Raw genomic sequence first — 24139 nt, forward strand, 5'->3', positions numbered from 1 at the left:
TCAAGTTGTGCTGGGGAAAGTCTAGGCTGGATGTTAGGAGGAAGTTCTTCCCAGAGAGAGTGATGGATGATCTTGGAGGTCTCTTCCAACCTGGTTGATTCTATGATTCTATGATCTCAAACGAACACCTCTCTGAAAGAGGGCTGACATTTCATTGCATGGACTTTTGGTTGGGGGGATGATGAAATTACTTTTAAAAATCTCAGATGAAGATATCTGAAGGGCTCAAAGAAGATTCTCCATCACCAGGCTGTATCATCTCTATCCCAACATATAATGGAGCTCTACATAAGTGCCTGAAATGGGAAAATGCCTAAGGAAACAAAATGCTTCCCCGGGGCCTGTCTCACACAACATGGTGACAGCCAGTGGCTGGCGGGAGCTGCTCAGAAGGAACCAGTGGGAGTGGCTGTGCTTACCTCTTCTGCATTTGTGTTCTTGGAGGGAAAACTCTTCCCATTTTCTGCCTCTCAGGCATAGATGTTGAGAAAGGTATCACTTACATTGCAACGGCCACGCGGGGTTCCTGATGCAGAGCACACACAAATAGCACTTCCCACTCTCAGAGCGGGCAGCACATTGCCATGCTCAATGTGCTGCTTCCTGTCACCGCATTTGACTGCAGGATGCAGCAGCTACCCACCAGCTGTCCTGTGAAGACAACTGCTTGCACAAAGCCAGAAAGCATAGCTGTGTGACAGTGCACTCGTTAGGGGCTACACCTTTTCAGAAAAAGGAGCTCTTACAAACATGTCACCAAGCCCGGGCTGGAACTAGGACAGTTGTTGCTGCCCTGAGTCTGGAACAGTTTCTCCAGAGGGAAGGCAGTGCACAGGACTGGTGTTGGAAGGCAAGGCTCATCCACAGCCCAGGGTAAGTTTTTGGGGGGCCTCATGGGACAGAGACAGCTCCTTCTCCCTTGCAGGCTAAAGCTCTGAAGTTTCACACACAGAGTGCGATACTTGAATCTTTCCACTCCACAGTCCCCCGTGGTAACCTCCACACCTCTGAAAGCATGGAAGAAGCAACAGCTCCCTGCAAAGTGAAGCAGTTACAGCACCACTGTGTGCCACTTCACTGCTTAACTAATTGCTCACAGTAACCTGCAGCCCCATGAGGTGTTGGCAACATCCCTGCAAGCCAGGACAGAGGTAAAGTCACCACATGCTTGCTCCTTAGGAGGAGTCACCTTTATCAAAACAGAACTGCTTTTTATTTACTGGGCTGCTTTCCTCTGATGCAGGTACAGAGAACAGGAAAACTACTCCAGCAATGTAAATCTGAGGGTGAACCCCACTGCTGCATAGCAGCTCCTCTTGCCTGCATGGCATGGGGCCTTGTTTTAAAAAGACACTCTGCAAGCTCAAGCCAACTTGACCTCACCCTCATCTCCAGACTTGAAAAACTGTCTCTGCTGGAAACTTCCTCACGTTTCCTTTCAAGTGCCAGATCAAGATGCAGACAAAGCAGCTAGTCTTGAAGGCCTGACTCACAGCTGTCCAGGCAGTTAACCTTAGCTATGGAAGGTGGGGACAGCCTGCTCTCTCCACAGCCTTACAGCTGCTGTGGCAGGCGATGCGACACAGCTCCCGATGGCGCATGCTTTGAAGCTGGCAGGCAGTAAGACATGATTACAAGTTCCAAATGGATGCATGTACCTGTCCCCAGTTGGCTCCTTCGGCTGCGTTAGCGACCACAGCAAAACAAGCAGGACTCCATCTGCCCAGTTCTGCAGGAGGAAGGTGCAGCAGGGAACTCAGGGTGAATCAGCTCACTGCCTCAGCAGCCACACAGCTGACTCATGATCAGCCTCAGTTAAGCACGGGTAGTTTGGTTTTGTTTTGCCATGAGGATCAGGGATAGTACAGCAAGCAGAAACCCCCAAAAGTCACTGTGGGAAGTTGAGCATACTTCCCAAACACCAGGCGTCTGTTGAGATCAGCACTACTGACTGGGTCAGAGACATTGCTGTCTTATCAGTTAATTAAAACACACATCCATGAAACAGCTGGACCAAGAATGCACAGATATGCATTACCTTGTTAGCAGAAGACAGGTTTGCTTTTTTGATAAATCACTCATTCCAGAACGTTCTCAGAGTAATTCCTTTTCTTTACATGCAGCTAACTGCAGAGACTGTTGAACTGTAATGAACACGTTCTAAATGTGAAATACCATGCGAGAGCATGCTAAGAAGCACCACAGCTGAGTTAAATCAAGAACTAAAAGCTAGGAAATTAATAGAAGGATTCCAAATCTTTTCAACAATGAACATTCAGCAAATGTTCACAATGGATGTTAGTCTGGATTCCATCTGTACTGGGGACACGTCGGACTGAAAATGCCTTCTCATGTTCACACGCTGGCTTTCTTTCACGGAGGAGCTGACAGCTTGCTCTTAAATAGTTACTTTTATGAGAGATTTGACCCCATTTCCCAGGACTGTTCATGTCAGGAGCTCCTCACTGGCCTGACTGCCATTAAAGGCTGTTAGCTCTCACTCCAGGGCTAACACCATTTACATATTTCTTCTCAATGAGCAGGGCCAGCTATTAGGGGGAAATAAGGAAAGTATTTCACAGGACCATGCATTTCCAAAAAGTACAATGACTGAAATTAGAGGTGGTCAAAGATGCTGTCCAGCAAGGAGTTGACTAAATGCAAAGCAGAAGTCTGCAAATTAGTAGGGACTTAAGAAAGTTTTGGGTTTTTTTAATGCCCTAAAACAGAGAAGGGGGGAAATAGTCCCTGACAGAATAGGCACTTCTGAATGTCCTCCTTTGACTGCAGAGCAGCAGTTTCCACTGCAAAACAGTTCCTTCTGCCTCCCCCTCGCTGGGCAAAGCTGTGCTCAGAAAGGTACCAGAACAGATTGCTGGCCCTTGCTTTGGTTACAAAATGCCACACCCACGTTGAGGAAAGCAGAAGCTAAGCAGGACAGCATTTGGCACTGACACATGGAAAACAGCAGCTTTCTCCACCGTCACAATCACAATTGTTACAAGTCACTCTAAACACCCCTGGCAAATCCTAGGACACTCATAGGGCAGTGGAGAAAATGGAGACTTGGACCCCGTGCAGTCACAGTCTCAGGGTTCTCTGTGTCCTATTCACATCAGATCTCCTCCTCTGAAAATGTTTCATTTGCTCTCAGCCCCTTCATTGAAGGTGGGAGAGTCACTGCTAGCACTGGACACTTCCTTGGACCCCGGTTCCCTTGTGCAGTCACCACGGTGGTTTTCAGCGGAGGATCAGAGATGAAAGGGCAGCCCAGGAGCTCAGGCAGGATGGACCCTCAGTTACTTGCTTTACACATCCACCCGCAGTAACCTCTCTTGCCTTTATGGATCTTTTTTCTTTTGCCAGTCTCACTGAAGGTGAGATTTGTCTTCTGCAGGAGCAATCATTGCGAGATGTAAGCGGACATGATTACAGTAATTTATATCTTGGTGTGATTACAGTCATTTGTGTCTATTAATTAACCCACAGCTTAAACCTCTTACCATGTTAACTTTAAGGAAACAACACACTTCAGCCTAATGACATGAAATTCACTCCTAAATATGTTACTTACTTCTTCTCCATGTTGTTGCAGAGCTATAACTCAGTCACCAAGCACGACATGCCATCTCCAGAAGCACTCAGTTACTGCTCTGTTACAAATGAAAGTGAGCTCAGCTTGCCAGGCAGTGGAGTGAAAGCCTCAACAGGTTTCTCTTCTGTCTTTCCTCTCATGTCTCCCTGGGACCTTTGGGCTCTCCAAGCTACCATTTAACCATGTTCAAAGCCTGGGAAAAAAGAAAAAAAGCTGGTGTTAATCAGCTCCTCAGTCTTACATTTAACCCACCAGATGCTGTTTGGCTTGTAACACTGGCCAAGCATTTTCTCTTGGCTTTGGGTTGCAATCCCTATCTTAGGAGAAGGATGTGTAGGCAGTGCAAGCGCACAGGTTAGATAACAAGGGCAGTGAAGGAAAATGAGTAACACATCCCAGAAGCAGTTTAGAGACAAAAGGTCACAGACCGCACAGAGTCAAAGTAAAGTGGATTTGGCAGATGGTATAAGGAGTGGGAGGGAAGACAGCACCCAAACCAAATTATCACTTCTTAAGCACTAGCCAGAGCAATGCTTTCCTTCCTGGGGCACTTCATCACATGCTATTGATCTTCCCTAACTTTCAGCAGATTTCAGTCTGAGAAGAATCAAGCTTCAAGAAAACAAATCAGGCCCCAGAGCTGTGATATGTATTTCTGCCTTCTTGCCCTGTTAGGTCTGTGACTTCCCTGGTCACGTTGAATTCCATCTATTTCTCATTAATCATCATTCAAGTGTTTTACATTTACAGTAGCAAGTCAGAGCCAGCAGCACTTTTCGGCTGGCATAACTGGAAATCTCGTGGCACCACTTCACAAAGCAGGCTGGGGACACACAGTTGGTATTTACTGCTGGCAGCAGCTTATACCAAAGAGACACTTTGTGTGTCAGGATGCCAAAGCCATTTGTAACCATTCAGATGAGCGCTCTGCACAGCAAACCTTTTGCAGTGGTGTCAAGCAATCCGTGCTATACTGCTGTCTCATAAGAAATGAGCTACAAAGCTGAGCTTTGTAACAAGCTGACTGGAATATGAGTCGTGAACATGTGTATTTTTAACTGCAGAGCTACATCAGAAGCAGGATTTGACTCCAGGTACAGCACTTAGCTGCTCAAACCAATTCCAGAAATCATGTGGTAAGTGGAAAAGTTGGTGTTAAAATTCCTGACAAATTTGCTGTTGTAGCGGTCGCACATTGCAAGCAGCTCCCTTTGTCAGTTTGAGAAACACACCTCTGAAAATGCCCAGTGCTGCCTGCTCCTGGCTTGCCACTGTTTGCTCTGTGCAGGTCATCTGTGGTTTCCATCACAAGTCTTTGAAGCCATTAGGCTGTAATGAAACACTGAAAAAGATGAAGTTGGCTCCTTTAGCAGAAGGAGCAGCTACCCGCAGACTGCAGCTATCCAGGAGCCCCTGGATGGCTCAACACCCAGCACCTCCCCGCTTGCTTTGCCAACATGGCTATGCTGTTTACCTATCTCCAGCTGTCCTGCTTCCCTAATTCATCCTAGAATTCTCTGCTACATTACTGACGCAGGTAATTCCTTCCCTGAGGCAGAGACTTCTTTCTCTGTGTACAGCAACTGGAACAAACGAGACCTAAACAACAACAGAAGACTTCATCACAGTAAGTCAAGTAAATACTATGGAGCACATTTTACAGCCAGGTGAACTGAAATGAGCTGACCAGGGTGATGGAACAAAGTGACAGCAGACTTGGAAATCAAAGCAAGATATCTTCTCTGTTTATTTAGCTAATCCCAGTGGATGTAAGCAGTACAAGTACAGCACACTCCTCACTGCATCTTCTCCATGCAGCAGATGTTAAGAGAAGCTCGCTGCTGTCCAGAGCACTCCTTGTTGTTTAATGTCAGCTGCCAGCCAAGTCACCTCCCTTGCTGGAGCTGAGTAGTAGGCTAAAGAAAACAGACAGTGATTGACTTTTCCCTCAACTTTTCAAAGAATATGTTGCATCAGCATTGCCATTCAGCTGAAAAACCTGTCTGTGTGGTGAGGGAGAACCCAACGTGTCAGGCTGCTCTGGCTGGAGCTATTTGGTCACCTACTCAGCCATCAAACAGCTCTGCTGTGACATGTCTCAGAATCATTCTAATAGCAATATTGCAAAAAGCAAGAAATTGCCTCTAACTTCATGTTCCAAGATGCCTCCCTGCCCCAGCTAACTCATCTCTGCTTTGCCACTCACAAATTCCTGGTAAAGGTGGTGCCAAGACCCTTTTTATTTTCCACTTAGTCAGGCTAGAAGACCAATCGATGCCAACAGACTTGACGTGCTGATGGCTGCACGAGGGTCGCTGTCTGCCCCTGACAGACTAATGCAACCAACAATGACAAAGACCAGATCTGGGATGTTACCCTCACTTCCCCCACAAAGCCACATCAGAAGGAAGGAAGACTACTTAACTTGATACACTAAGGAATGTGTAAACTAGGGGCTGGGTTTTGTCATTATGCACTGGTACCTGGGAACCCCAAAGGTTAAGCGAAGAGAAAGCCAACAGAAATGAAGTGTGGCCTACAATGGGATGGTGAAGGCAGCATCCTGTAGCTGTCTGGAAATGCGGATATCTATGTAAAACTACTAGGAGGTTTTGTTTGACTGGGGGTTTGCTGTGCTTGGTTTGTGTCTGGGATTTTTCAAAGGGCTTAACACTTCGTGAATTGTGTGTGAAATCTAATTCCAGCGCCAATTAGCATCTGTAGCTTAATGAAAAAATGTATTCATAGGAATGCAGACTTCATGTCTTTAAATTTCATTTGAATATCTAATGAGGCAAATGCAGACAAAACGTTTGTGCTGCTGCAGCCTGGATAGAAATCAGCCAGATTTCAGAGACAGTTCTGAGCTGTCTGCCCCTTCCTGAGCTTGTGGAATGCCTGTGAAACAGGGAATTCTGGCTGCTGTCACAGCACACAACCATCACAACACAATTTTCCACTCCACAAAAGCATTTCTCTGATGGGATCTTAAACACTCATTATGGTTTCCTTACTTTGTACCTTTAGACTAAACGCCACATTACAATACACTAACAAATCTGCACTCAGAAAAAAAAATCACCATGATTTTGTTGCAAAAAGCTGAGAAAAGATGTGGCAGAAGAAAAGCAAGGAGGGCTGGAAATAGATCCCACTCTTGTTCCAACAAAATGGTTTTGTAGTCAAGGATATTGTTCAGGTGGAGAAAGCTCATACTTCTGTCACCTGAAAACTTACTCAGCTACTGGAAAAGAAAGTCTCACCCCAGCTTTCATGGAAGTCTCTTCAAACTCACACAGCATCCCAAGCCTCCAAGGAGCATCCTTCACTGCTGTCCTCAAGTGGCTGTTCCTATGGGATTGAAGGCTTGGGCAGATGAGGACACTGCATCTTAACCATTACAATGAGGAACGGAAGGTAAGCAAAGGATGCTGTTATCATCATCAAGATTCAGGAGGTGACAAAGCAACAGCTCAGTGTCCCTCGAACATTAGCAGAAAATTCTTGGCTCCAGTTGTGATGATAGCTGCACTGAAGTCAGACAGGAAAAGCACTACGCTAGAGCTGCAAATGAAGCCACATGGACAGTAGCCAGACATCACTCTTGCCACTTACCAAGCAAGCTGGCAGGCAAATGTTCTTTGAAGTCACACAACGAAGGTGTAGCTGAGCTGTATTTTTCACTCTGCATCCTTCCCAATAGGTAAGAAATGTTTGTATCTATCAGTTTTGGATTTTTGTACTACCAGGCTCTGGGTGATGACTACAAGCATTTTAACATCAGGTAAAAGACCTTCATTTCTGACTTTTCTTCATACTGAACAAAGATTCAGGGGCTTTCTTTTTAAAAAAATAAGAAAAATTAATACAGCAGCAAAGAAAAATTTAGCATCAAGGTACTTCTGAATTTGTGAGTCTAAGAAGTCAGTAAACTGCCTAAATCCTCTACTCACTGGTAGGGCTTGTTCTAGACATTTGCCCCTTGGAGAGAAAAGCTCTTCTTCCACTGGGTCACTGCCCCACGACTTCCACAAGCTCTTCCATATTCTCCTTCTCCACATTTTCATGTTTTCTTTCACTGGCTTCAAAGTTGCTGCTTCAGTCTGCTGTGAGAGAAGAAGAGTACAAAGGAAGCCCCTGTTCACACTTCGGGCCTCAGCAGCTCCCATGTGGTTTGAGCTTCCACAATGAAACCAGGAGCACTGTGTGGGCAAAGCTGGGTCCCCTTGGTTGTGTATAGTCAGAAATTGCCCTTCTCTGCAGGAGCAAACAGGAGTGGTAAGGGATAAAAGCAACCCCATGAACCTCAGACAACCTGGGAAGGCCAGTAACATTTCTGTGAAACCCTGCAGCAATCAAATCAAACCCAGCAGTCTCTGTAGTGAAGATACAGGGCAGGGGGTGGTGAGACGTCTGGAACACCAGTGAAGCCCTATCCTTTCCTTTATTGTCAATGTCTTTCAGGGTATTCTTTCTGCCTGCTTGAAAAAAAGTCTCCATAGTCAAGGAATCTGTTCCAGTTCAAGCATAATTTCTGTTCATTTAAGATCTCATTCATACTGCATGCAATTACAATTTAATCTTCTGAGATTTGTTGCCCCCTTCCCAAAATGGATAGTAAAAGGCATGCAGCAAGGTAATACACCAAATCAGAGCCCCCTGCCTTTTCATTAAAAAAGCAGAAAAGTTACAAGCTGTACTAAAATAACAAGTCCTCACTGCCAGATGAGAAGGGTTCCAAACAAGTAGCACTCCCATTTTCGCATGTTATAAAGGCAGAGAGCTGTTCAGAGACCCACACAGACGAGCTGCTGCCAGGCAGCAGTTCCAGCCCCTCTCCTCACCCCCTCTGTAGAGGTGACAAGGTGAGGGGCTGCCCAGACCACCAGCAAGGATGCCTCAGGGTCTGCCATCACCTAGGAAAATCACTTGGCCACAACCCATCAGCAGCACACATGTTTGGACAATTATGTCACAGGCAGCAGCATCTTGGGTGTCCTATTTACAGCTCTCATGCTTCACCCTAAGGTCTCAAAAGTAAAATATGATTTCATCTCTCTCATCCAGGTATAAAAGTTGTTGAAATCCAGTGAGCTCACTTGGACTGCCAGGGCAAAAGGCTTTCGCGCAGCCGTGGTGCCACCTCTGAATGTTGAAAGGAGCTTTTGTTCTTTTCACAAATGTCATCTTTTTTATGTGAGGTTTATAAATATGCCTGGCAAGGAAATTTCATCCAAATCTTAGCATTTTTACATCTTTCATTTACAGGATATTGACCCACTTGATTTGTAATTAATTGCAGACCTTTTTCTCATTAGCTTATTGACTGAGAAGTCAAGACACTGCTGTGTCATAAATTACAGCCCTTAACCAAATGTATGGTTCCAGCATACATTTGGTTGCAGTTAGCTCCATTGTCTGCATTTGTCATATTGTATGAGTTACCTGCAGTGTATCTCGCCAAACTGTATCCTTTACAGCAGAGAACTACAGGCCCTTTGTTATTGTAGAGCCACTTCTGTGATCCATAAATCCAGTTTTCTGCTGATCCAGATTCAGTGGAAACTAAAAAACTCCTCATTCTCAAGCTCTGAAAAAGGCCTTAGCCTCCTGCTGGAGGTTTTCCATTGATTTCAGAGAGCTTTGGATCAGTCTGCCTGATGAGTAGGTTGTTGCAAGAGCAGGTTTGAAGGTGTTACTTTTCAGACAACTCCAACTACAACATGAGTTAAACCCCCACATCTTCACATCAGTGTTTAAAAGACCCAGAGACAAATAAACCCAGCAACACTGCAAACCTTGGTAAAATAAAAGTAAAAGGAGCCCTGTAAAGTGCCAATTCCCATTCATTCCAGCAGATGCAGGCAGCAGGCAACAGCAGTCTGAAACGCTTGGGTTTAGTAACGGTGGTCCCGAAAAATAAACTGTATGCTTAAGGAGCACTCACCTGAATCCACAGGAGTGGAGCCCAGGAACAGACATTGAAACCATCAAGTCAGCAACGTTCTGGACTACCTTCAGTGCCTATACAAAACAACAACAACCACCACCAAACAACACAGTAATTAATGAATGTAAAGGAAATACAACCTGGTCTGGAGAGAGGGAGGAGAGAGCAGTGCCCTGCTCTCCATTTCCTCTGTAGTAAGCAACCCCACGGAAATCAGAGCCTTTCTTCTGCTCCAGCAGGGGCAGTTCTGAGCATCGGTTCTAGATACAGATGTGCTTCGTGACCACCACCTCTGACAAACACAGTCTCAGCAGCCCATAGTTCCATTCTGGCGTTTTAGGGCTGGAGCTAGATGCTGCTTACTCCAAAAAGCATGTCCTTGGCACTACAAACACCATGATGGAAATGAAAGGAATTCTGCTCTTCTTCAGTGCCTAGGTTTCTGATGGACTCCAGTCCTGACCAAGAGGAATTGCTCTTCAGAGCAGTCCATTCTGGCAAACACTGCAGTGCTGAATTTGCACCAAAAATGGCAAGGTCTCTGAGACCAGGCACATCTTAGAGGTCCATCCCTTCTCTCTTGATGTTCAAGCAGAATTTCTATCTAAAAGCCCAAGCAGCAACAAGAAACTAATGTCCTGCTTTTACACAATGCTTTTCCAGCAAATGAGATGGAGTGAAACTGTAGAGAGTAAACTCATTCCAGCAGAAAACAAAGCCAGCCTGCCCCAGCAGGTTTTTGTGCCTGCACAGGCTAACCCAGCTGCTAAAACAGGAGGCAGTTCTACAGCAGTTATTTCACTACGTTTCTTTCAGAGCTCCATTTTAGGCTCCCACCTGAAGCCCACAGCAGAGCTGGTGCTGTCGGTGCACTGCAGGCAGGTCACTGCTGCTGCCGGGGCTGGGTCGGGGCTCCCAAGTGCAGGTGCCTTTTTAACTGACAAAGCTGCACTTGTGTCACCGAGTCTGTTCAGGTCTGTTCACTGCTGAATGCTGCCAAGCAAGCACACACAGCACAGCCAGAGAAGCTGCAGCTCTTCTGAGGGCTTCCCCTCTCACAAATCTGCCTGACAGGGATCAAACTCCTCAGCAAACCTAGCTTAGCATAGCCCTGCCAGCAAACATCTGTAGCACAGACATGGCCTAAAAGCCGCTGCTGTAAAGGGAAGGGCCACTAGTGAGTCTTGCTTCCTCTCTGATCCTTTTGAATGCTTTTATCAAAGCAATCCAAGGGGCTCTGCTGCAGTGATTGTTACTGAACTAAACAGACAAAAATGGGGACAAGAGGAGGAGAGGGATGTACACATTAAACAAAAGCTTTAAATTGCTACTGGACAGGACCTTAGCAATATTAACTGTCTTGTGGAGGCCTGTAACTGGATGTCTAAAACCCTACCACTGTTTATATAAGTAATTCTTTAACAGGCTGTCTGAATGCATCTGGCCAGGGCTTACAGGTGAAGCCAAATCAATGATCAAATTATTTACTTCTCTTCTGCCACTCCTCACATTTCTTTCAGAATGGTATCAGTTATAATGTTTGCCCAGATGGAGACACTCCCATCAAAGACTAACCATCACCCACTCAAGACACACAGCCAAAGCTATCCTGGCAGCAAAGCTCCCTGTCTGATGCTCAGGAAAACAGTTCCTGTTTGAGCTGTGATGCATCAGCGGTCCCAGAACAATTGACAGCTGCAGGCAGCAGAAAGTCACTGTTCAGCCTGACTCTGTTTGCCAGCGTTTGGCTAATGTGCTGTGTGCTGGGCTAGTGTGCAGCTTCTTCCTGCCCAGGTGAGCACTCCAGACCTGCTCCAGTGTCCACCTGTTCTCCAGTGCACTGGCTGAGATAAGACAGAGATCAGCCTGAAGCCACTGAAATAAGGATTCTGGACACATGCAAGTATCAGCTCACTGTCACACAGCGAGTTTTGTTTGCTTAGAGAACCTCACCCCTTTCTCCAAGGCAAGCCATACAGCAAGCCCAAGGGATGATGGCTTTAACCCACGTTAATCTGAAGGAGATGCCCTCCCTGCTGTCATTCTCTGGAGGAAACAGAGTTCCTTAGAGGATGGTGGGTGTCTCAGTAGTGTCCTTGCAAAGAAAGAAATTGCAGCTGACAAGAGTAGAAAAAGATCTCTCAGAAAACCAGAGAACAGGCTGATTCAGTAATTTCTCTTTTTCACAACACACTGGAGGATCAGGCAAACTCCAGCTCTCTCACTGGGGGAAGGCAGGAACTCATAATCCTTTAAAGCAAATAGTTAGAAAACCAGAAATCCCCCATGGAGTTCTCTTGTATACATTTCTTAGCAAGACCAATTCTGGCCTCTTAGCTCCCTGGTTATGCTTTTGAAGACTAAGGAAAGGAGTTTTAGCTTTCCTGGCAGCCACACTGAAAACTACCGTGATGAGGACCTAAGAAGGGCCATTTTAATACCTAGAGTCAGAGAAGGGCTTCCAGAAAGTGAGACAAAGATGAAGTAAAATGAGATGTGCTGGAGAGTTAAAATTTCCCCAGGGAACTACAAAAGAAGGCTTGTCTAGATCCAGCACTGAAGCTTTTTGCTTCTGGTTCAGCCCACCTTGTCACCAAGCTTTGCTCCTCTCCAGCCTAATATCTTTCTTGGCCATTCCATGCAGCTACTCCAGCCTCTGAAGCATAGCTACACACACTCATCTGCACACACAAACACCTCTGAAAACAGAGCTGAACACTGCTTTCTGCAAGTTGAGTTTGTGGCATGGACTTGTGCACACCATAGAAACTAAATTGGGCTCAAGTGGTCCTGGACTCCCTGGCTCCAATAGGTTACTAGAGGCTAATGCAGCTCATGCTTGAGAATGAAAGGTCCTTAGATAACTCCCAAATAGGTTTGTAAGCAGCTGTTTATTTAGAGTATCCCTACTGGAACTCTCAGTGTTGCTCCACTGTGCATGAGCAGCGAGCTCTTTTTCATCGCTTGCTGCTATCCAGACAAGCTGGCTGCTGATTAGCCATACGGAGCCAGGTTCCTGAGAGCTGTGATGTGTACTGAGATGGAATTACAGCTGCATGGGTTTTGGTTCACAGTTCTGCACTGGGCATGGGGAAGGAGGAATTAGAGTTGGTTTCAAGTGACATTAATTGAAAGGACTGCAGATGTAGTGCATTAGGTCAAATATACAATTACTAACCAGAAAGTGCCTGTAGCTGTTGTGTGTGCTCACAAAATCAGTCCAGTGCACTGCTTTGGTGGCAGCAGCCTCATTCATGCACAGAGGGCACCACAAAGAATGCTGTTTGATTGCCTGGCTTTGGAGGACAGCCTCAAAAAAAGAAAGGCTGGAGGTGCAGATTTTATTTACAGGTGGCTTAAAGCAATGAAACTTGAGCTGGTCAATGACAGAAGCATAACCTACAGTAAAACTCCTTTTAGCAATTTGCCTTCCTCTAGTGACTGCAGGATTTCTCCTGAAATACTTCAGCTGAGTTTATCTGCAAGAATGAACCCTTGAAGAGGTTGCTGTTAAAGTGGTTTAACTGAGTGCATTGCATGCACAATTGTGGTGAAATTCATGCTTCTGGACACGATGCTTCTGTCTGCAGTTGTGATCCATGGACAGTGATTCAGCATTCCCTAGCAGTGATTTCAACTGACTCTAATTTGTCATTTCATTAGAGGCAGAGAAATCACATAATAGGGTGGGAAGAAAGAAAAAAGAAGGGAAGGGAAAAAAGGGAACCTCTCCCAAAGAAAGGAGCACAGCTTGGTTTGATTTTATTAAGCTAGACATGTGATTAAACTACACTCAGCAGGGCTGGAAAGTCACCATGCAGTGGGTGACTAAATGGGGGTAAACAGCCACTGGGCAATTGCTCAGCGTGACATTTCTGCCATGACTTTATCCAAAGCAAGGAGTATCAGATAGCAGGAAACATGCTGCCTTCTAACACAAGGGCTTCAAAAAGACTCTCTGGCATTCCAGATAGAGCAGGAATTTCAGGGGCAGTTTGAGCAAGTAGCTTGTTTCATTGGTTTCCCATCTCCTAGAACCATGTCATCAGGGAATGGTGTCAGAGTCGAACACGCTACGAAAGGCAGAGCTGGTCTGCAGAGCCTGGTTTGTGCTGCTCCTTGCACGTGCCCTGCACAGCCAACCATCTGTGCATTCAGTCAGGGCAAAACAGTAGAGGAGAACTGAATGTAGTTACAAGGGGAAAAAATAAGGCCATACAGCTAAAGCTGAGGGATTTCAGTTCCAGAGCTTTGTACTACGGCTTTCTAAATTAAGTCCTAGAGAATGGCAAAACTGAGCCAAACTCTGCCAGGCAAAGCCTGACTGCCACGCATGAAACCCAAGAGACCATTTGCCCCCATCTAACCTACCTGGCATGGCCTTTGGGGCAACAGGTATTGATAGGTCACCTTAATACCAGGAGTAGGGGGTTTTGTCCTTCTTAGTCTGACATTTTTGAAACTCCTTTCCACATTAGGAGGCCTTGCTGGTGAACAGTGGTAAGAGTGATGTGCTGTGCCACCACCAGGATCAGACCACAGAGCACTTTGCAAACACATTTCTACAGAAAAATAATCTAATGGTGTAAAATTGATACCCCAAGCACACTGATCCTCCTTGCACAGCACAATGATGTCCTCATTTCTCACTGGCAGGCCTTTGTCTGCAAGAACACAGGACATGGCTAGAACTGGAAGCCAGCAGTGCTCTCCTCTTAAGGGATTAGAATTCTAAATGTCAGTCGTGCAGCAGCAACCTGTTAGCCAGGCAACACTCTTTTCACCATCCCTACCTCATCACACCAGGTATTCCTGACCAATCAACCAACACCTACAAATCCCCAAACAAACAACACTCCCCAACACCTGCAACCCCCCAAACAAACAACACCTACAAACCTCCAAACAGCACTCCCTAAACAAAACCTATGAACCCCCAAACAAACAACACCCCTCAACTAACCAACACCTTACAAACCCTCAAACAAGCAACATGCCCCAACCAACCCCACCCACCCAAAATCCAGAGCAAGAATATGTAAGCCCAGAATTCAACCCTTACAGCAAAGCACTCACACTCTGTTTAACCAGGAACAGTGCAGACAATCTGAACAAGAAGCACTTTGGTAGGGTGGTGGCTGCAGCTGCAAATCTCTAGAACTCAGTGTAGTAGAGTTTTGTGCACTGGCCAGGGCGAAGCATTCCTAACAGCATTTACCTCTAGAGCAGAACTTTCCCACAAGGAGATCTGAAAATATCCCTAAAGAGGCTCGAAGTCTTGACACCTCAGAACTCTCAGCACTATGTAAGGACAACCTGTATTTGGAAGGATCAGACCTGTAGCTGCTGCAAGGAGCAGACCTTTGCAAGAAGCTATTAAAATACCAGTACTATACCGGGGGGTGCTGCAAAGCAAGTGAATGTGTTCACCCACGCTGAAGTCTACCCACGACTGCTATGTGATATTTACAGAGAACCTTTACCCAGCCTAAGACAAATAAGCCTGCAGAGAAGAAAGGGCTTTTGTAGCAGCCCCAGAGCCGCGTGTGACATGTTCTCATCGTGCACATGGGCAAACAGGAAAGAAGGATTTATTGTGGACTGGGACTTCTGCTATAAATTAAAAGGCTATTCCCTTTCATATGTCATGTGTATTTAATTTCACTCCATAGAGTAATCCACTGAGAATTCAGAGAGTGCCAAGATCTACTTTCCCCATCCCCCTTATTTCCTTAGGTAAATATCTAGAATTGGAGACAGAGAAGATGAAAAAAAGGAAGACCAAGGGAAATACAGAAGTCCAAGAAAGCAAGTAAAACCAGTCTAAACAAGGATTTTTCCTGGTCTATGCAGGCAGCACTGAGTATTTATAACAGACAAAGGCATCTGTCTCTGATTACGACTTCATGTATACTGTGGATGGTGGAGAGCGCACTGTGTGCCAGAGAAGACTCTCATCCTGCAGCATGAAATTCCAGTGAGAAAAATTAACCTCTCTCAGGAGGAGAAGTCTATCTTTGGCTAACAGAAGGACAGACAGAAAGAGCTTTTGCGTCAGGGAAGGCACAACTGCAAACTATTACAGAAGGTAAGGCAATCAGATTTAATTTGCAAACAGAAGGTAGAGTCAAAGCACACACTTTGAAGAAGAGCAGAGGAAATGTAACTGTTCACAAGGAACACAGCAGGATAGACTCTGATGAATTTAAAAGCCTGTATGATTCAAAAGATTCACTTCCTTTTCTACAAAGCTTCAGTGGGTGTGCTGCACATAGCCTTTAGAGTTTGTGTTAATTGAGAAGCTTCTGCACTGTAGGCTTAGGGAACGAAAGCTGTTTAAGGGCTCAGAAAGGCTCTAGGTAAATCCAGCAGCAGCATGCATGTGAGACGTGTAAGTCTGCACCCAGCTGAGAAAGGCCCTCCAGTATCTCTCAAGTCCTGACAAGCTGTTTCAGTTAAACAGGGTACCAAACTGGCATGTAAAACGTTAAACCTGCTGACTCTGGAGGTTACAGCCCATTTTGATGGAAACTGGAAACCTCCCGGGCCTCTCCAGCCAGGCAAACTCCCAAGAAGTGGAGATGGCAGTGGCAAAGGCACTTCACAAGCAAAGGGTTTTCTGGCTGCAAACGGATGCTGCTTCTGTGCTCTGTGTGTGCTGCTCCTCTGCAAATGCTACAAGGAGAGCAACGAAGCTCATCCTCATGTCTGACACTTCAGTCTAAACAAGTGCTCTAAGCATTTGTTTCCTTTGCCAGGGCTGAGAGAAGCTGCTTCCAAAGGACCGTTCTTGTCATTCAGGATACCCCAACCCTGTCTGAAACCAAGTGAGCAAAGCACAAAGATTCATGGCTTCCTCCTTCTTCCTGCCAGATACGTAAGAACAGAGCTTCACCTGATCCACTCTATCAAGACCACATCTTAGGCCTTGGTTGCAATCAGAATCTCATTTCCTGTCTTTAAAAAAGCCACCAACCGAACTAACTGCTCTGCCAGTAGTGCCAGAAGGACATCTGCTGCTCTGAGGGACATGCTGTGGTTCAGAGCAGACTGGAATCTGCACAGCTTGTCAGGAGGCAAGGAGCCTACAGCATTTTGTTGACATGTTTCCTCAAAGTGATGTTGATTTGGAAATGTTCTGCAGTTGAACTCTTCCCAGTGATAACAACATGTCAAAGGCACTTAAACTCTATCTTAGCAGTTTCTCAGCAGCTTGAGCAAACTTAAAGGAAGGAGTCTAAAGATCTTTTAACCGTGGTGGCAGGGTAATTATGGAAGCTCACTCATTGCAGCAGAATACTGTCCAACACAGACTGCTTTACTTATGGAGTGACTACACCTGGTAGCATATTCTGTCAAAACTCTAGAATCAGGCCAAGCTCTTTCTCTCATGGTAGCCCCTGCTTTACAGCTCCTCATTTAATCCAGTCCATTAAAGCCTGGAGCATAAGCAGCAAGTAAGAGAAGAGAAGTGCAGTCACTACCCACCGTTGGAGTTCCTTACACACCAGAGTGTCAGGCCTGAGCCTGTACTGCTGCTGTGACTGGGATATTTGCCATGGCAGTGCCACTGGAGCGAGGTCAGGCTTGGAATTAGTTCTAATCATAATGACTGATAACCGCTAGCAGGCAGCCTGGGTTAGCAGGGAGGGCTGCCACAGCTCCGTATGTGCCTGACTCTCTGCTGGGAAATCACTGCAGCTGTCTGAGGGCAAACGTTGTAAAAGAAACATATCCAACTGAATCCCAACTATCTCCTTGCTCTCCCACTTCCCCTCCCTCTTTCAGCGCTTGCTTAACCCCTCTGACTTTATTTTCAGACCACAGCATTTCCTAATGCAAACAACCTAATGCAACACAAACCCTATGAGGAGAGGCTGAGGGAGCTGAGGTTGTTTAGCCTGGAGAGGAGGAGGCTCAGGGGTGATCTTATTACTGTCTACAACTACCTGAAGGGACATTGTAGCCAGGTGGGGGGTGGCCTCTTCTGCCAGGTAACCACCAATAGAACAAGGGGACACAGTCTCAAGTTGTGCCAGGGTAGGTATAGGCTGGATGTTAGGATGAAATTCTTCACAGAGAGAGTGATTGGCATTGGAATGGGCTGCCCAGGGAGGTGGCGGAGTCACCATCCCTGGAGGTGTTGAAGAAAAGACTGGATGAGGCACTCAGTGCCATGGTCTGGTTGACTGGATAGGGCTGGGGGATAGGTTGGACTGGATGATCCTGGAGGTCTCTTCCAACCTGGTTGATTCTATGATTCTAACCCTGCCCTTCTCCAAACCGCTCCCAATGTTTCTGTCTTAGTGCTGAAAATGGAGGCAGAAACTGCTTAGGAGATTCACAGGGGGCAGGACATAAAAACTGAAACCAGCACTGATTTTTCAGAACAATCAGTGGTTTCTTGGGCAGACCCCACCTCATGAAATGCTCTTCAGCACTTTAAGCCAATTGGACCCTTCAAAGTGCTCCAGATAGGCACTAAGAGACTTAGGCCACGAAATGCCAGAAGAGATTCAAGTGTTTTAAAGAGTAAAACTCAACCTTAGTGACCATGCCAGGAGATAAAAGTCTCTCCAGCCACCACCAGCCTGATGTGAATCAGAAGATGGAACCCAACATTTGCTTTCTGTGCTCTCCTGCTGGCTGCACTGCACTGTGCTGCATTAAGGCAGTGTCTGGTGCCCAGACACTCTCATTACTGATGATTCCACCACCAAAACTAGCACCTAGCAAAAAAGCTAGATGCCCTCTCCTCACCTGCCCACTTCCCAGGATGCTTTTATCTCTCAAATTGAGTTGCCTCACCAAAGCACAACAGATTTTCTGTAGTGCAAAAATTTGGATATACTACATGGGCAAATGTGAAATAAACCTGAACTAAGACTCAAAACTAATAGTCATTGTTACACATAAGAACCTTAGAAATCCCACCTCTTGAGATGATCATCTATTTTTATACATTTACAGGACCAGCAATGTCACCAGACTCACCTGGGGTCAACCAGCTGATCTGAAGTGGTGCAGCTTCAAAGGAGTGTTTGCATTTGTGCTCAAAGTAGCACTTAAGAAAAACTGTGTTGAAGATTGTGGCCTGCTGTACCAACCTCACCAGAACAGGAGCTGCAGTGATGAAAGTTCCATTATGCTTAGAGGCATCAGCAGTCAGTGGACAGAACTGGGGACTAAATTTTTAAGCAGCAGTTATTTCTCATTGTCTTGGGCACAGACTTTGTGCAAGAGAGCTAAGGCAGGATGTGTGGTTGCAGCAGCACATCCAAACCCAGCTGGGTTACAGAAGCACAGAATTAACATCAGTGCTGAACTAACCAAAGCCACAGCCTTGAAATGACTAACTGCAGTCAGTAAAGTACCATTCAAGTTTGACTATACCATGACATTCAAAACTGGGTTAATCTTTGTGAAACTGGGTGAATATTTCTGCACAACTCGCAGCCCCCTGCGAGTCAAAGCTAGCTACAGAAGCAGTGACAGAGCTACACCAGCACTGCAGCCTCACCACTGCCGTCATGAGCTTTAATTATGCAATTATTTCACACTTCAGCTGATTTGCACTTGTTCATGATCCTAGCAGCCATAAGAAGTACTATTCAAGGAACCATAAGGGTCTGTCCCCAGAGCTGGAGGCCTGCAAGAAGGAACAACAGAAAGATCCCCCCAGAACCCTGGCAGAGCTGACTCATTGTTTTCCTGCCAGATGATGACAACTCTTACCAGGGTCAGTCTTGTGCTTCCTGGATATTCTCTTTTTCCTGAATGCAGCCCTGCTGAGGCCTGGCCTAGGTTAGTTCTCCACACTAAGATTTACTGAACTGTTAGGACTAAAACTGGTGTTACTGAGGGCTGGAAGCGTACAGCCAGCCAATGTCAGGTCTAGCAATGAATAGCAAAGGAGGAGGAGATGCTTTTCATTGCATCAGGCACGTCGGGGCCTGAAGATTTACTGCATGCACACACTCCCAGGAAATGATTGGTTATTTCACTGAGGTTCAGAAAACTGCAATTGTCCTGGCAAAACAAATCCTCAGATTTACACAGAATCACACTGTGTAGCCAGGGGGAAATCAATCACATTGTCTGCCTGCATTTCTGTTGCAGACTTAATTGATGTAACAGTGCAGAAAACTGAGATGAAATTTTATTTCTTCTGCCTTTTAATTACCATCTGCTAACATAAGATTACATTTCTTAAAGTGCCTGGCTCTACCTGCCAGCTGAATTTTTCGCCTGATTTCCTAAAGCTCTGGCAGCTGCCTTCATTATTGGTGAAAATGGCATGGCATAGCTAGCATGAAAAATGAGGCTAAGCACCTGTCACTACATTTCTCTGCAAGGAAACAAAGCAAACAGGCTCTGCTCCACACTCAGCAACAACTTGCTGCAAAGAGAATACCGCATTGGTGCGCTCCGGCGCAGAGCGAGGAGTGTCACATAGAAGAGCTCTTCCAGCAGCCTACAGATTAATGACGATCCAGAAAGATAAATTTCCAACAAAACAAGACAAAGAAATCGAACAGAGAAAACAAGCACAAAATCCCCTCTCATAATGGCTAATTTTCTTCTCTTATCAGCATCACCCCCAGCAGTATGGCTTATCCGGGGGTAAGAGCCTTACCGGTGAACTCCCCTTCACCAGGGACAGAATTACACCTCTGGTGCATTTCCTTTCCAGCACAGAGCCTCCTGTTCAAGTGTGAATCAGCTAGGTAGTCAAGCACATTAAGCCCATGAGTAATCTTTCTACCCTCACAGGTGTTTGGATCCCTCAACGTTTCTAGAACTGAGATCTTCATCCCAATGGAAGATAGCAAAGAATTGGTGCATTTCTTGCCAATGCCTGCCAGGAAAGGGAGCTGGAATCTCATCACAAACAGCTGTGTGAGCATCCTTGAAACCTGTCACCTTGCAGGAGGAGAACTCACCTGAGGAGAGCCGAAGCACAGGAACTATGGAGCATGGCAAAGAAAAAAGGCATAAAAGGTGAATTGTAACAGCTTACCTCCACTGAGTTCTCGGCTTCATCACAAAATAAAAATGGTTGTCTCAGCTGCTGTTTTTCCCAAAGCAAAACAACCAGTTCAGAATGTCTGAAGTAGTGCTGAGGTAGTTAAACTAAAGCCAGGGCAAGATTAAAGCCTAGGTCCCTTCTTGAGCTACAGGGCCATAGCAGTGGCTCTGATTGCCTCAGAGGAACAAGAGTGTATCCATGTAATAATTTCTTAACTGAGGGGAGAAACCAGGTGAAGAAATGTGGGAAGATATTTTACATCTGAGTCATAACCTGCTTTGTCCAAGGTGTGGAGCCACCTGGCACCCAGAAGAGCTTTTAGCTGTCATTCAAGTAGGCCAATTGCAAACTGTGACAGCTCCAGAAATGCAGCCTGCACCAAGAGAAGGAGCACAGAACTGCTGAAATCCCCACAGCATATACATTTACTGCTGGGTTTTCTACATGTTCTTTCCCCACCCTGTGTCATGCCCATGACCCATGACATGTTTTCTGCCAGATTTTGAGGGAGTGCCTACAGCAGACTTTGCTGAAGGGGTGGCAGAAGCTATGAACAACCTTAGTGTTACAAATGGTCCAGCAGCTGCCCAAAGGGAAAACCTCAAACCCTCGCATGTAGAAGTCTGTTTATACAAGGTCACAAAAGAGCTGTGATGCAAATATAAGCAAATACTTTTGAAGACTTCTCCAAGTCCTCTTCTGCACAATTGCTCCTATTTTAATCTTTATTTCATTGTTTTTTCCTAGCACAGATGTGTGAAACAAAAAGCCTTGGGTTAGTTCAATGGAGTTACTGCAGTCATCCTCTAACCCAAGTGATCCATAAAAATCTCAGTTCCCAGCTTTGAACAAAAGTTTGAAGTTCTGCCTGAAAGGCATCCAAAATATTGCCTTTGTGAGATTCAGTACCTGTACAGAATGAAAGCTGTCCTGTGTCACTCTGGAGATAAGCATCCATATGTCCAGAGGTGGAGGGAGGTTCCCCTCTGCTTTGCCAAAAGAAAGAATCTGGAAGGAAAAACCATAGAGAAATCTGCAATTTCTGTCATGCTGGAGTTAAGGGAAGAGTCTGAGGGATAAATGTATAATTTAATCCATATTTATGGAAGGATAATTGAAATTTTGTGCATGAGGGAATTTGACAAAATGCACTTGAGTGTCTAGTGGGAAGCATCAGGAGCCTTAGTGACTTGTTTATTTGTAAATTTTTATGAGACTAGGACTAAAATACCACACCAGCTGTTACTGCATTTCCAGAGCAATAATTAGCAGCATATTCCGGCACTTCCAGCAGTGAAGAGTTCAAACCAGGGTCAGGTAGCAGTGGACTGGTCTGTGGGCTGGTGTTATCCCTTACAGTTAGCAGGTCTAAAGTACGAGTTCCAATGCCCACAGTGAAAAATAAACAAACTAAACCAGCTAGCAGGCTGCAGTAATCTCACCCAGGTTTGCAACGTTCTCTATGGTCCTGCCCTGTAAAGGCCTTGATCCTTGCATTATTTCTTACAAGCAAGACAGAAGGTGGCCAAGGTGGCTTCTGGTGAGGAAGTGCGAGGCAGCTGTGGCAGGACACGGAGCCAGCAGTGCAGTAGGTGGCACTCTTCCCTCGGAGCTGGTGCTGGACCAGGGCACAGCACCTTCAGAGCCGTAATGTGATGGCATAGATACCAAAGAGAGACCTTTATAATCACACAAGGTCAAAGATCTCTAATTATCTATTCCAGGACACCATTGGTAGCCATAGTGTTCTGCTCAGGCTTCCTTTTGGTACTCACAGCCCATCAGAGTTCCTCCTGCTGCTTCGGGAGGGCAAAGAACCACACAGCTTATGCGGCCCAATGCTAGCACATGTCTCCTGGTGTATAGGACCACTTCCAAAGCTTCCAGGCTCACTGGATTGACCTCTTAGTGAAAAGAAAGCTTTGTCACAACCCGTCCTTATGACTCGATACACTCCTGAGTGGAATCCTTACAGCATGGTTTACAGAACTTCTCAGTTATGGAAGAAAAATGAGAACTAATTGTTTTTAATCCTAAGCTAGTGTCTGAAGAGCCAGCCCAGAGCACCTGAAAGCTGTACTAAAGTAACTCACTTTTCAGAATGAAATGTGAAAAGATCCAGGCTTCCATCACCACATTTAAGCCAGAAGCAGGCAGGTAGAAAGCTGGCACACAGCTGCTTATACCAGGGTGGGCTTGTGCATTTCAAAGGGTGCACTCCAGGGACTGTGGCTTCTGCCGCTCTTCACATCAGCTGCAATGTGGCAGCTTCTTAGCTATGGACTCAGATTTGGAAACCAGCCAAGCTGTGAGTCCTTAAAGAGTAGATTCTGTGGGTGTATACACTTATCTCAGTTGGAAGGAGAGATAACCAAGCTTTCCTTGTGCTACCTGACTCGAGGGTGAGCAAATGCCTCCTGCTTTTCTAGATAAAGGTTAGCAAAGCTCCAGTGCACAAAGTATTATTTGGAGGCTCTACTGAGTTTTAAGCAAAGAAGTGCCAGAGTGCTTTATGCATTACGGCTCTGTGATATGTGTATGCCAGGCAACATCTAGTCAGCAGTAGCAAAGAGAGTCAGATGAGGTTACTACTGGAATCCTACCAAGAAATACTATCCACTAAAATGATTGTGTTTTTCAGCCAGTTATTCTGTCAACTACTTATAAAATCCTGTTGCCAACCTGATGCCAGCGTTCATTCAAGTCTTAACCACAGCCTTCTATATCCCACATGCCACAGCATGTTTCCACCCTCTTACCACTTCTAGGCTTTCATTATCCACTGGTTTAAGGTACAAAGAGCTTAAGATAAGTTCAGCATTGATGGAGGTTGATGGACTGCCCCACAAAACTCTGGCTGGCATAGCTCTTCTGACCTCCCTTTCCCAGCCCCAACATTAAACTATGTTTTGATATTCCCTGTCTTTAAGTTTGTAGAGCACAGGTCAGATTCTGAGCCAGCTGTGCAAGAGAACAGAAAGTCAAGGTTTTGGTCTCTCCAAAGGACGGCCTGAACGTTCCTTAACTCTCATCCAGAAGATAACAAAGCCAAGACTTGGTTGTTTTGAGATGTATTGGAGAGCTGCCTGGTTTGAATATCAGAGGGCATATCTCCACTTTCTTTAATCAAGCCTCTAATTTGCAGACACTCAGCTGAAGCATTGCCCTTAGACACCAAGAGAAAGCCAAACACCTTTCTGACAGGCTTCAGCTGCAGTCACTTCAGTTAGACAGGAAAAGTTCAGATCTTTGCAGAGTATGCTGAAATCACAGCGTGAATATCAAAAAGCTGAGGTCATCTTTTAAGCCATTTGCTGTCCATATGCAGCATCATTATCTAAGATCAGCCTAGACTCTCCCAGAGAAATCAATATTAGGCTGTGTGCTAAGATCACGTTTTATTAACTGGAGCAGAAAATGCTAGCTGAACTCAGCCACTGACAGTCTTTTAAAGGTGCTGAAACCTTTCAGATCCCAAACCTTCCTCAGTGGGCTCCATGTATCCATACACTGTGGCCAAGTTATGGATAAGAAAGACAAGAGGAAGGTGCAAGACTGCCCAGGT

General features: G+C 45.7%; 1 long non-coding RNA gene across 1 annotated transcript in view; it reads right to left on the reverse strand.

Annotated features, from left to right (window-relative positions):
- Nucleotides 1-876: 876 nt before the first annotated feature.
- LOC135183224 (uncharacterized) overlaps nucleotides 877-24139 on the reverse strand; it is a 131772-nt gene continuing 108509 nt past the window's right edge. Inside the window, exons 3-5 of the long non-coding RNA XR_010305462.1 lie at nucleotides 9543-9619; nucleotides 7549-7701; nucleotides 877-3788 (exon numbers count right to left, since the gene is read on the reverse strand). This is a non-coding gene — a long non-coding RNA (uncharacterized LOC135183224). The remainder of the gene's footprint in view (nucleotides 3789-7548; nucleotides 7702-9542; nucleotides 9620-24139) is intronic.

Source organism: Pogoniulus pusillus, chromosome 17, assembly GCF_015220805.1.
Source record: "Pogoniulus pusillus isolate bPogPus1 chromosome 17, bPogPus1.pri, whole genome shotgun sequence".
Lineage (NCBI taxonomy): Eukaryota > Metazoa > Chordata > Aves > Piciformes > Lybiidae > Pogoniulus > Pogoniulus pusillus.